This window comes from Lycium barbarum, chromosome 9, assembly GCF_019175385.1.
Source record: "Lycium barbarum isolate Lr01 chromosome 9, ASM1917538v2, whole genome shotgun sequence".
NCBI lineage: Eukaryota > Viridiplantae > Streptophyta > Magnoliopsida > Solanales > Solanaceae > Lycium > Lycium barbarum.
The window spans coordinates 66901013-66909890 of record NC_083345.1 but is presented as its reverse complement, the minus strand read 5'-3'; positions in this window follow the sequence as shown (position 1 = coordinate 66909890).

Genomic DNA, 8878 nt, shown 5'->3' with positions numbered 1-8878 from the left:
TTGTGAATGAACGGGGGACACCTCTATTTCCAAACATACTTCATAGAACGAATCCAAGGATAAAAGTGCAAGAGCCCAATGTACGTTGGCCTACCCTATGTATGAGCGCTAGTGGTGAAGAGTTCTATGAATGGGAACTCATGATGGATGAAATCTTTGCTAGCTACAACTACTCACGACTAAGGAAGATGGACTTAGCCGTTCAAACTTTTGACTCAAAGCTTGTCAAATATTGGGAGTATGTGAAAAGTTGTGGGAGACAAGTGAGGAGTCCCATCAAAACTTGGGAGGACATGAAAAGGATATTGAGAAGCCAATATCCCAAGCCACGTGTGAGAAGAAATGAATCTTTGAGGGGTACCTCTTTTGAGAGAACCCCGTGCTTGAAGGCAAAGACGGCGACCACAACCATTCCTTCCATTGGTCAAAGGAGCTTGCATGAACACCAAGGTAAGATCACTTATCCTTATACTCCTACATCTTTGTGTGATTTTAATGTCAAGTCAAGCATGAAAGTCGGTTTGCCTTGTGTTAAGCCTAATGCTCCTTTGCCATGTATTGCTAATGCCATTGTCGAAAGTGTCCCCACACTAGTTGATCCTATTGATGACCGAATTGTTCCTTCTTGTAAGGTCGATTTGTGTCCACCTAGTGTTGACACTTGTGCTTTGAATGATAGTGCATTATCGAATGAAGGTGCTCAAACACTAGTTGATCCTTTAGATGACAAAATTGATTCTTCTTGCAAGATCGATTTGTGTCCACCTAGTGTTGACACTTGTGAATTGATTGGTAGTACAATGTCATGTGGTCATCATGTTAGTAATCCTTGCGAGTTTGACATACTACGAACTAGTGTTGATCAACTTGCTTCTAATGATAATTCACTACTTGAGGATCCTTGTGATGTGTTTAATGTACCTCTAGTTAGTGATAATGTTGATATAGTTGGTCAATTGAAAGAATGTGACATCTCACCCTTATTTGTTTCATGTCAAAATGGGTCTCTTGATCGTACTCTAGTGTCATGTGATAAGACTCCAAGTTGTAGTGGTGATGCGTGTCATGTAGATAGTCATGTGAGCAAAAATACATTGAAAGATAACATTGGTCCTTTTGAGAGTGAAATGACATGCTTTGACTCCTCATTGTTCATTGATTACTCTCTTGTAAAGGATAATGTTTTATTTGAGGATGACATGACTAGTGAGAGTGATGAACCTAGTGGGATGTTTGGTAATGTTGAACGTTTAGTTTCCTTTGGAGGCTATAATGTGATATGTAACCCACTATGGAATGAAGGCACTCTTTCCCATGATGGAGATCTTCCTTTGAGGAATTGTGATCCATTTGTGGGGAAGGAAAGTGTTACAAAGGAAGGTAATTCTTGTCTAGAAATTGCAAATTCTTCCTTTCATGTTCAACTTCATAGTAGCCCCTTGGATAATCTTGTCCTTGAACCGTATGGTGAGGTTACATTGGGGAGTGATATTGATGAGGAAGTTATTTTACGTGATACCTTTCTTTATTACTTATTTGCATATGATGACATTCATGTTATTGTTGAGAGTTCATTTGATGTTGGGCGGGGCCTTATTGAGGTGCTTAGTTGTTGCCTTGCCCGTGATATGTGGGTATCTTTTCCTTTTGACCCCGGTGAAATCTTCACTTTGTGTGAATGGTATCATTTTGCAATTGAGGATTATTTGTGTTTTATGCCAACTTGGTTTCTTGAAATCATTGGTTCTCTGAGAATATCCTCATTTCTTGATCTTTGGGATAGCCAAGTTCTTAGTACTCTACTTAAGAGCTTATTTTGCTTGAAAATGGTTGATACTTGGCTATATCAAAAATTTGTGCTTACTTGGCATGGTGGTAGGTTGGTCCACCTTAACACTAACCCTCATCCTTTGAGGACTTGGTTTTTGTTTGTCTCCTTTATGGTTTTGCAAGGTATAGATTCGAGGACGAATCCTTTTCAAGAAGGGGAGAATGATACAAGCCGAGTTGCCTCAAGGACACTTAAAGGACCGTCTCGTGGAGCCAAAGTTTGGATGATAGCATGGAGAGGACGGATGGGAGATGGAAGAATATTAAAGTGGCCAACGAGCAAGGGAGGCTAGCCAATTCAAGATTGGGAGGCTAGCCAATTCAAGATTTCCATCTCCACAAGACTAGCCAAACAAGACCCTTACTTCATTAAGGGTATAATTGTAATAATGTAGTGTCTTCTATTAGTTAGTTAGTATAAATAGCTAGTCTTTCATTTGATTAGGGACTTTTGACATTTGGAAGAAAAGATGAGTGATTTTTGAGAGAGTTGTCTCTAGAGAGAGAAACTTGTAGAGAGGCCATGGATGGCTCTTGTTGAACCTTTGATTGTGAGAGGATTGGTTGCTTGGGAATTCAATTCCCTTGAGGTCATCCTAAGAGGTTGGTGCTTGTTTATGCTAATTAATTGAGGTCTTTAGGTTTGATACACCTTTAGGTTGCTTTTAATTCCATGTTCTTGTGTCAATCTATCTATCATTTACTTTCCTTGTCATTTTTATGCTAATTAATTGAGGTCTTTAGGTTTGATACACCTTTAGGTTGCTTTTAATTCCATGTTCTTGTGTCAATCTATCTATCCTTTACTTTCCTTGTCATTTTATTGCTTCCGCGTATCCGTTATTGTATCATAGCCTATTAAGCTTGTCTTGCAATTTCCTTGTTTGAGATCTTGTCATGGGTCTTCTTGGAACTTCTAAGTCTTCATCCACATTCTTCAATAATTCTGAACTACCATGGATGCTATCATTCCCCTCTTCTTGAGATGAATTAGTCCTCAAATTTAACCCTGCATCAAATAAGGAAAGATCAGAAACATTGAAAGTAGCACTAACTTGATACTCACTAGGAAGATTAAGTTTGTAAGCATTGTCTCCAATCCTTTCAAGGACTTCAAATGGACCATTTCCTCTTGGGTCTAGTTTGGATCTTCTTTTGGCAGGAAACCTTTCCTTCCTGAAATGCACCCATACTTGATCCCCGGGCTTAAAAATAACAGATTTTCGCCCCTTATTTCTCCTTAAGGCAGTCTGCTCATTCTTCCGCTCAATTGCAAGCTTTGTTTGTTCATGAATCTTCTTCATCATTTCAGCCTTCTTCCCACCATCAAGATTAACAATATTATCAGTAGGCAAAGGCAGCAAATCAAGGGGGGTGAGGGGATTAAAGCCATAAACAACTTCAAAAGGAGACTTACCTGTAGAAGAATGGACAGTTCTATTATAGGCAAACTCTACCATAGCCAAATGTTCTTCCCAAAATGTTAATTTTCCTTTTAGAACAGACCTCAACATATTCCCTAAAGTCCTATTAACTACTTCTGTTTGCCCGTCAGTTTGCGGGTGACAAGACGTAGAAAATAGTAGTTTAGTTCCCAACTTTCCCCAAAGAACTCTCCAAAAGTGACTTAAAAACTTAGCATCCCTATCACTAATAATAGTTTTAGGTATACCATGTAATTTAACCACTTCTTTTACAAACAAATCAGCCACATGTGATGCATCATTAGTCTTCAAACATGGAATAAAGCGAGCCATTTTTTAAAATCTATCTACCACCACAAATATATTGTCCTTACCATGCTTAGTTCTAGGCAAACCTAACACAAAATCCATGGAAATATCAAGCCAAGGGGAAGTGGGAACAGGTAAAGGGGTATAAAGACCATGTGGTAACACTTTCGATTTGGCTTGTTTACATTCAAGACATTGAGAGCACACTTTCTCAACATCCTTTCGCATGCCTGGCCAAAAGAAATGTTCAACAGGTATATACAAAGTTTTGGGCACTCCGAAGTGTCCCATGAGTCCACCACAATGTGCTTCCCTAACAAAAAATTCACGCAAAGAGCAATTAGGGATACACAATATATTTTCCTTAAAAAGAAATCCATCTTGAAGATTAAACCTGTCATAAGGACCCAACTTACATTCTGCAAAAATCTTGCCAAAATCAGAATCATTAGCATAAAGGCCCTTGATTTGATCAAAACCCATCAGCTTAGAAGTAAGAGTAGAGACCAAGACATACCTTCTTGACAGTGCATCAGCAACCACATTCTCCTTTCCTTGCTTGTAAGCAATCACATATGGGAAAGTTTCAATAAATTCAACCCATTTTGCATGCCTACGATTAAGCTTACCTTGGCTCTTCAAATATCTCAAGGATTCATGATCAGTCTTAACCACAAACTCTCTAGGCCACAAATAATGCTGCCATGTAGCTAAAGCCTTTACCAAAGCATAGAGCTCTTTGTCATAAGTTGAGTAGTTCAATGTAGCTCCACTCAACTTTTCACTAAAGTATGCAATAGGCTTGGACTCCTGCATTAAAACGACACCTATTCCTTTTCCAGAAGCATCACATTCAACCTCAAAAGACTTAGAAAAAGTAGGTAATTGCAAAAGAGGAGCAGAACATAATTTTTCTTTCAACAAGTTAAAAGCATCATCTTGGTCATTCCCCCATGTAAAACCCTTATCTTTCTTGATAACTTCAGTTAGAGGAGCAGCAATGGTGCTAAAATCTCTAACAAATCTCCTATAAAAACTAGCAAGCTCATGAAAACTTCTAACCTCAGTTACACTCTTGGGTTTAGGCCACTCTCTGATTGCCTTGATTTTCTCTTCATCAACCTCAACTCCCTTAGAACTGACCACAAAACCCAAGAATACGACACGATCCGCACAAAAGGCACACTTTTTGCGATTAGCAAACAATTGTTGTTTTCTAAGAACTTCAAAAACTTGTTTTAGGTGTTCTACATGCTCAAAATAAACCACCATAAACTTTCCATGAAAATCCTTAAAAACATGATTCATCAATCTCATGAACGTGCTGGTGCATTAGTCAAGCCAAAAGGCATAACTAACCACTCATAAAGCCCATATTTGGTCTTAAAAGTAGTTTTCCATTCATCTCCAGGATTCATTCGAATCTGATGGTAACCACTTTTTAGATCAATTTTAGAAAAGATTTTGGACCCATGCAATTGATCCAACATGTCATCAAGACGAGGAATAGGATGACGATACTTTACCGTAATCTTGTTGATAGCTCGACAATCCATGCACATCATCCAAGATCCATCTTTTTGGGCACCAATAGAACATGAACTGAGCAAGGACTCAGGCTCTCTCGCACAAACCCCTTTTTAAGAAACTCTTCAACCTGCCTTTGCAACTCCTTTGTCTCTTCAGGATTACTCCTATAAGCAGGCCTATTTGGAATCTGTGCACCAGGCACAAAGTCAATTTAGTGTTCAATTCCACGCAAAGGTGGAAGACCTTTAGGAATATCTTCAGGAAAGATATCATCAAAGTCCTGCAAAAGAGAAAAAACACTACTTGGCAAAGAAGAAGTTAGTAGCTCAGAATTAATCAAAACTTCTTTGTAAGTAAGTAGTATTATGGGCGGTCCCTCTTTTATTGCATTCAAACACTCTTTGGCTTTTATATAGAGACTCTCTTTTTTCTTTCCCTTAGCCTCTTTCCTCTCACCAAAACTTTCTTTTTTTCCACTCAAACCCTCTTTTTTCTCTTTGCTTAAGTTGCTGCCCTCTTTCTCTCTCTCTTGGCCATCTTTCATTTCTTTTCCCTCAAGCTCACCTTTTTTCTGTCCCCTTTGTTTTCCTATTGATTCCCTCAATCTCTTTTGATCTTCAAACACCTGAGAAGGTGTTAAAGGTGCAAGAGTATACTTCTTGCCATTAAGCTCAAGTGAATATCTATTCTTCCATCCATCATGAAAAGTATTCCTATCGAACTGCCATGGACGACCAAGCTTGCATAGGAATGACGTCACAAAGAGTATCATCCTCATACCTGCTAACATTGAATGAAATCATGCATTGTTTGTTGACTTTCAGTTTACCACTATCATTAAACTATTGGAGTCTATAGGGCTTAGGGTGTTTCATGCATGCAAGCCCTAACTGCGAACTCACTACATTAGCACAACTACCACTATCGATAATCATAGAACAAGTTCTCCCCCTTATCCCACACCTAGTATGGAATATATTTTACCTTTGTTCTTCACTATTGACTCCCAAATTGATAGCCATAATCCTCCTAACTACTGCAACCAAACCATCATTAAAAGTAAAGACACTAGTGGTAAAGCCGTTGTGAATGATATTGCTATTTATACGCGACAATTAAGAAAGAGACCTAAGGTTTTCTATAGCAGGACACTAGATATGATAATCAAGGAAAACAAAATAAAGAAGGAAGAGAGCACGACGAGATAAGTTACTACAGAATGATACCGAGCCTAGTCATGGTCGGGTGCGCGAAACACCGAACCTTCGTGGTCGGACATGCTATGTAAATGATATGTATATGAATATGACTATGGATACGATATGTAAATGAGTACGATTATGAATACGGATGCAGATATGGATACATGTATATGTATAGATGTGTATGTACACGAATAACGCAAGAACGATTATGTAACTCGCAAGTAATTATACGTCGCCAATGAAACCAAGTGGATACTTAAAAAGAGGAGTAAGACGTAAACAAGGGTAGTGTGGTCAGGATGCCCCGGGTCAGTTGAAGGAAAATATATGGTAAATTGAGTTGAAATGTTGAGTTGGGATTATTGTTAGGGATAAATAGGACGATTACTTGGAATATGACATAAGTACGTGATATACGCTTGCTCCAGCAGCCCTAGGGTGTGACAACTTACGAATGCAATAAAGATCACTGAATGGAGGGGAAGCTTAGTCCCCGATACATTACGTGTTATGAGATGGTGTGCAAAATAGGCAAGATGGCTTATGAATTAGATCTACCATCCATGTCTCAATGCTTTGCAAGTGTGTTGGAGATCCCACAAAAATTATTCCAATAAGTGATGTGCAAGTGACAGAAAAGTTAACCTATGAAGAAGTGCCTATTGCTATTCTAGACAGGCATGTGCGGAGACTTCAAAATAAAGAAGTAGCTTCATTCAAAGTCTTGTGGCGTAACAACAACCGAGAAGAAATGACATGGGAAGCGGAAGAGAGTATGAAGTCCAAGTACCCGCATTTATTTCAACCCCCCCCCCCCCCCCCCCAGAAGAGATTTAAGGTGAGACACTACCACTATGAGGTATGTATGCTTTCTTTTTATGCATATTGGTCGTGTGTGGCCAGATTATATTACTATTGTGTTGTGGCCCTGAGAGGCAGTGATATTATGGGTTGTTGTGACAGGATGGTAGTGCTATGTTACAGGGGAGACTCTAGCGAAATTTTTCTAGAATCCCCAATAACTTAACGTTCGAGGACGAATGTTCCGAAAGGGGGGAAGAATGTTACACCTCGGAAATTTTCGATCTCGTACAGTGAATGGACTAACGAAGAATATGAGTATACGATGCTCTACTAAGAAGGGAATGATGTTTGACGACCCGAATTCAGATTTCAAAGGCAATGGGAATAAGATGTAGGTTATGAGCCTAACGACTATTTATAGGTTCTGAATATGTGGAAAGTTGCAGATTTGCACTTTGGCCCAGTTGATCGTAAAATGAAATACGGACCGTAAAGTAGTTTACGGGCCGTAAACTGCCATGTCGTATTTCAACTTTAAAAACTTCAACTTTCTGTCAAATGCTTGAATGGTCAAAGACGACTTGAAATACGGCCGTAAACTGAAATACGACCCGTAAATTGAGTTCATAAATCACCATGTCCTTAGCCTACCTTTCTGGTTCTGTTATGCTTAAATACGCCCACAGAATACAGACCGTAAACTGGAATACGGACCGTAAACTGAGTTTACGACCACTGTGCACTTTCAACTACTGTTTGTTTCAAATCAGATTTTAAGTCATTAAAAAGGAGACCCAAGCTCATTAATTCATTTCATTTCCATAGCACTTCTCTCTAGAAACCTCTAGAATATTCTCCACTCTTCATCTACAAGAAAACAAGGGAAATCAAAGATCAATATCAAGCATTCAAGTGAATCAAGTGTATGAAACTCATCAGAGTTCATCCAAGTTAAGAAATTCAAGAGAAGTGAACTAGGGTTTTGGTGCAAGAAGAGTAATACCACTCAAGGCTTGTTCCTACAACATCTAAGGTAAGTTTTATGGCATTTACATGTTATTTAGGATATGGAAGAGTTGATACACTTGGATTATAGAAGGGTGTAAGAAATGGGTCATGAAAGTGTGAATAGTAGCATTGTTGAGTAAAGGTTTGAATTGAGCCATGATTATTGATAATTTTTTATTATAAAAATGTTATGAATGGCATTTAGAACGTGGAATAAGTATCCTATGTGAGAAAAAAATGTAACAATGAACCATGGCTATGATTGTGGAGAAATTGAAGACAAAGTGTGAAATATGGATATTGTAAACGAATGATGAGTGTTGTCTATCATATTGAGAATGTTGTTATGAACGTTTGAGAGTTGATATAGAATATGGGAAAAGTAGTATAAACGAAGGAAATGCTGTCAAATTTTCTCTAGCGTTAGTAAGCCATTCTTATAATTGTTAGCTAATGTCGATACAAATTCTCTTGAAGGTAGAACGTGGCATTGAAGGAGAACAAACGAACGATAGATTAGTTGAACGTAAATGGTTTGTGAGGCTAGTCCTTTCTTTCTATGGCATGAATCCTATGGTATGATTTTTCCTCCTTCTCCATTAATCCTTTATATCCCGGAAAACTAATAGTCCATGTTCATGAATAGCCTTATGAGATGAGAGATATATTATGAGTTCATTAATGACGATGATGAGTTAAGTATAAAGATTCTAGCGTTCACGATATGATATTCCTATAAAGTTGATGATGTTATTCGTTGTGTATACT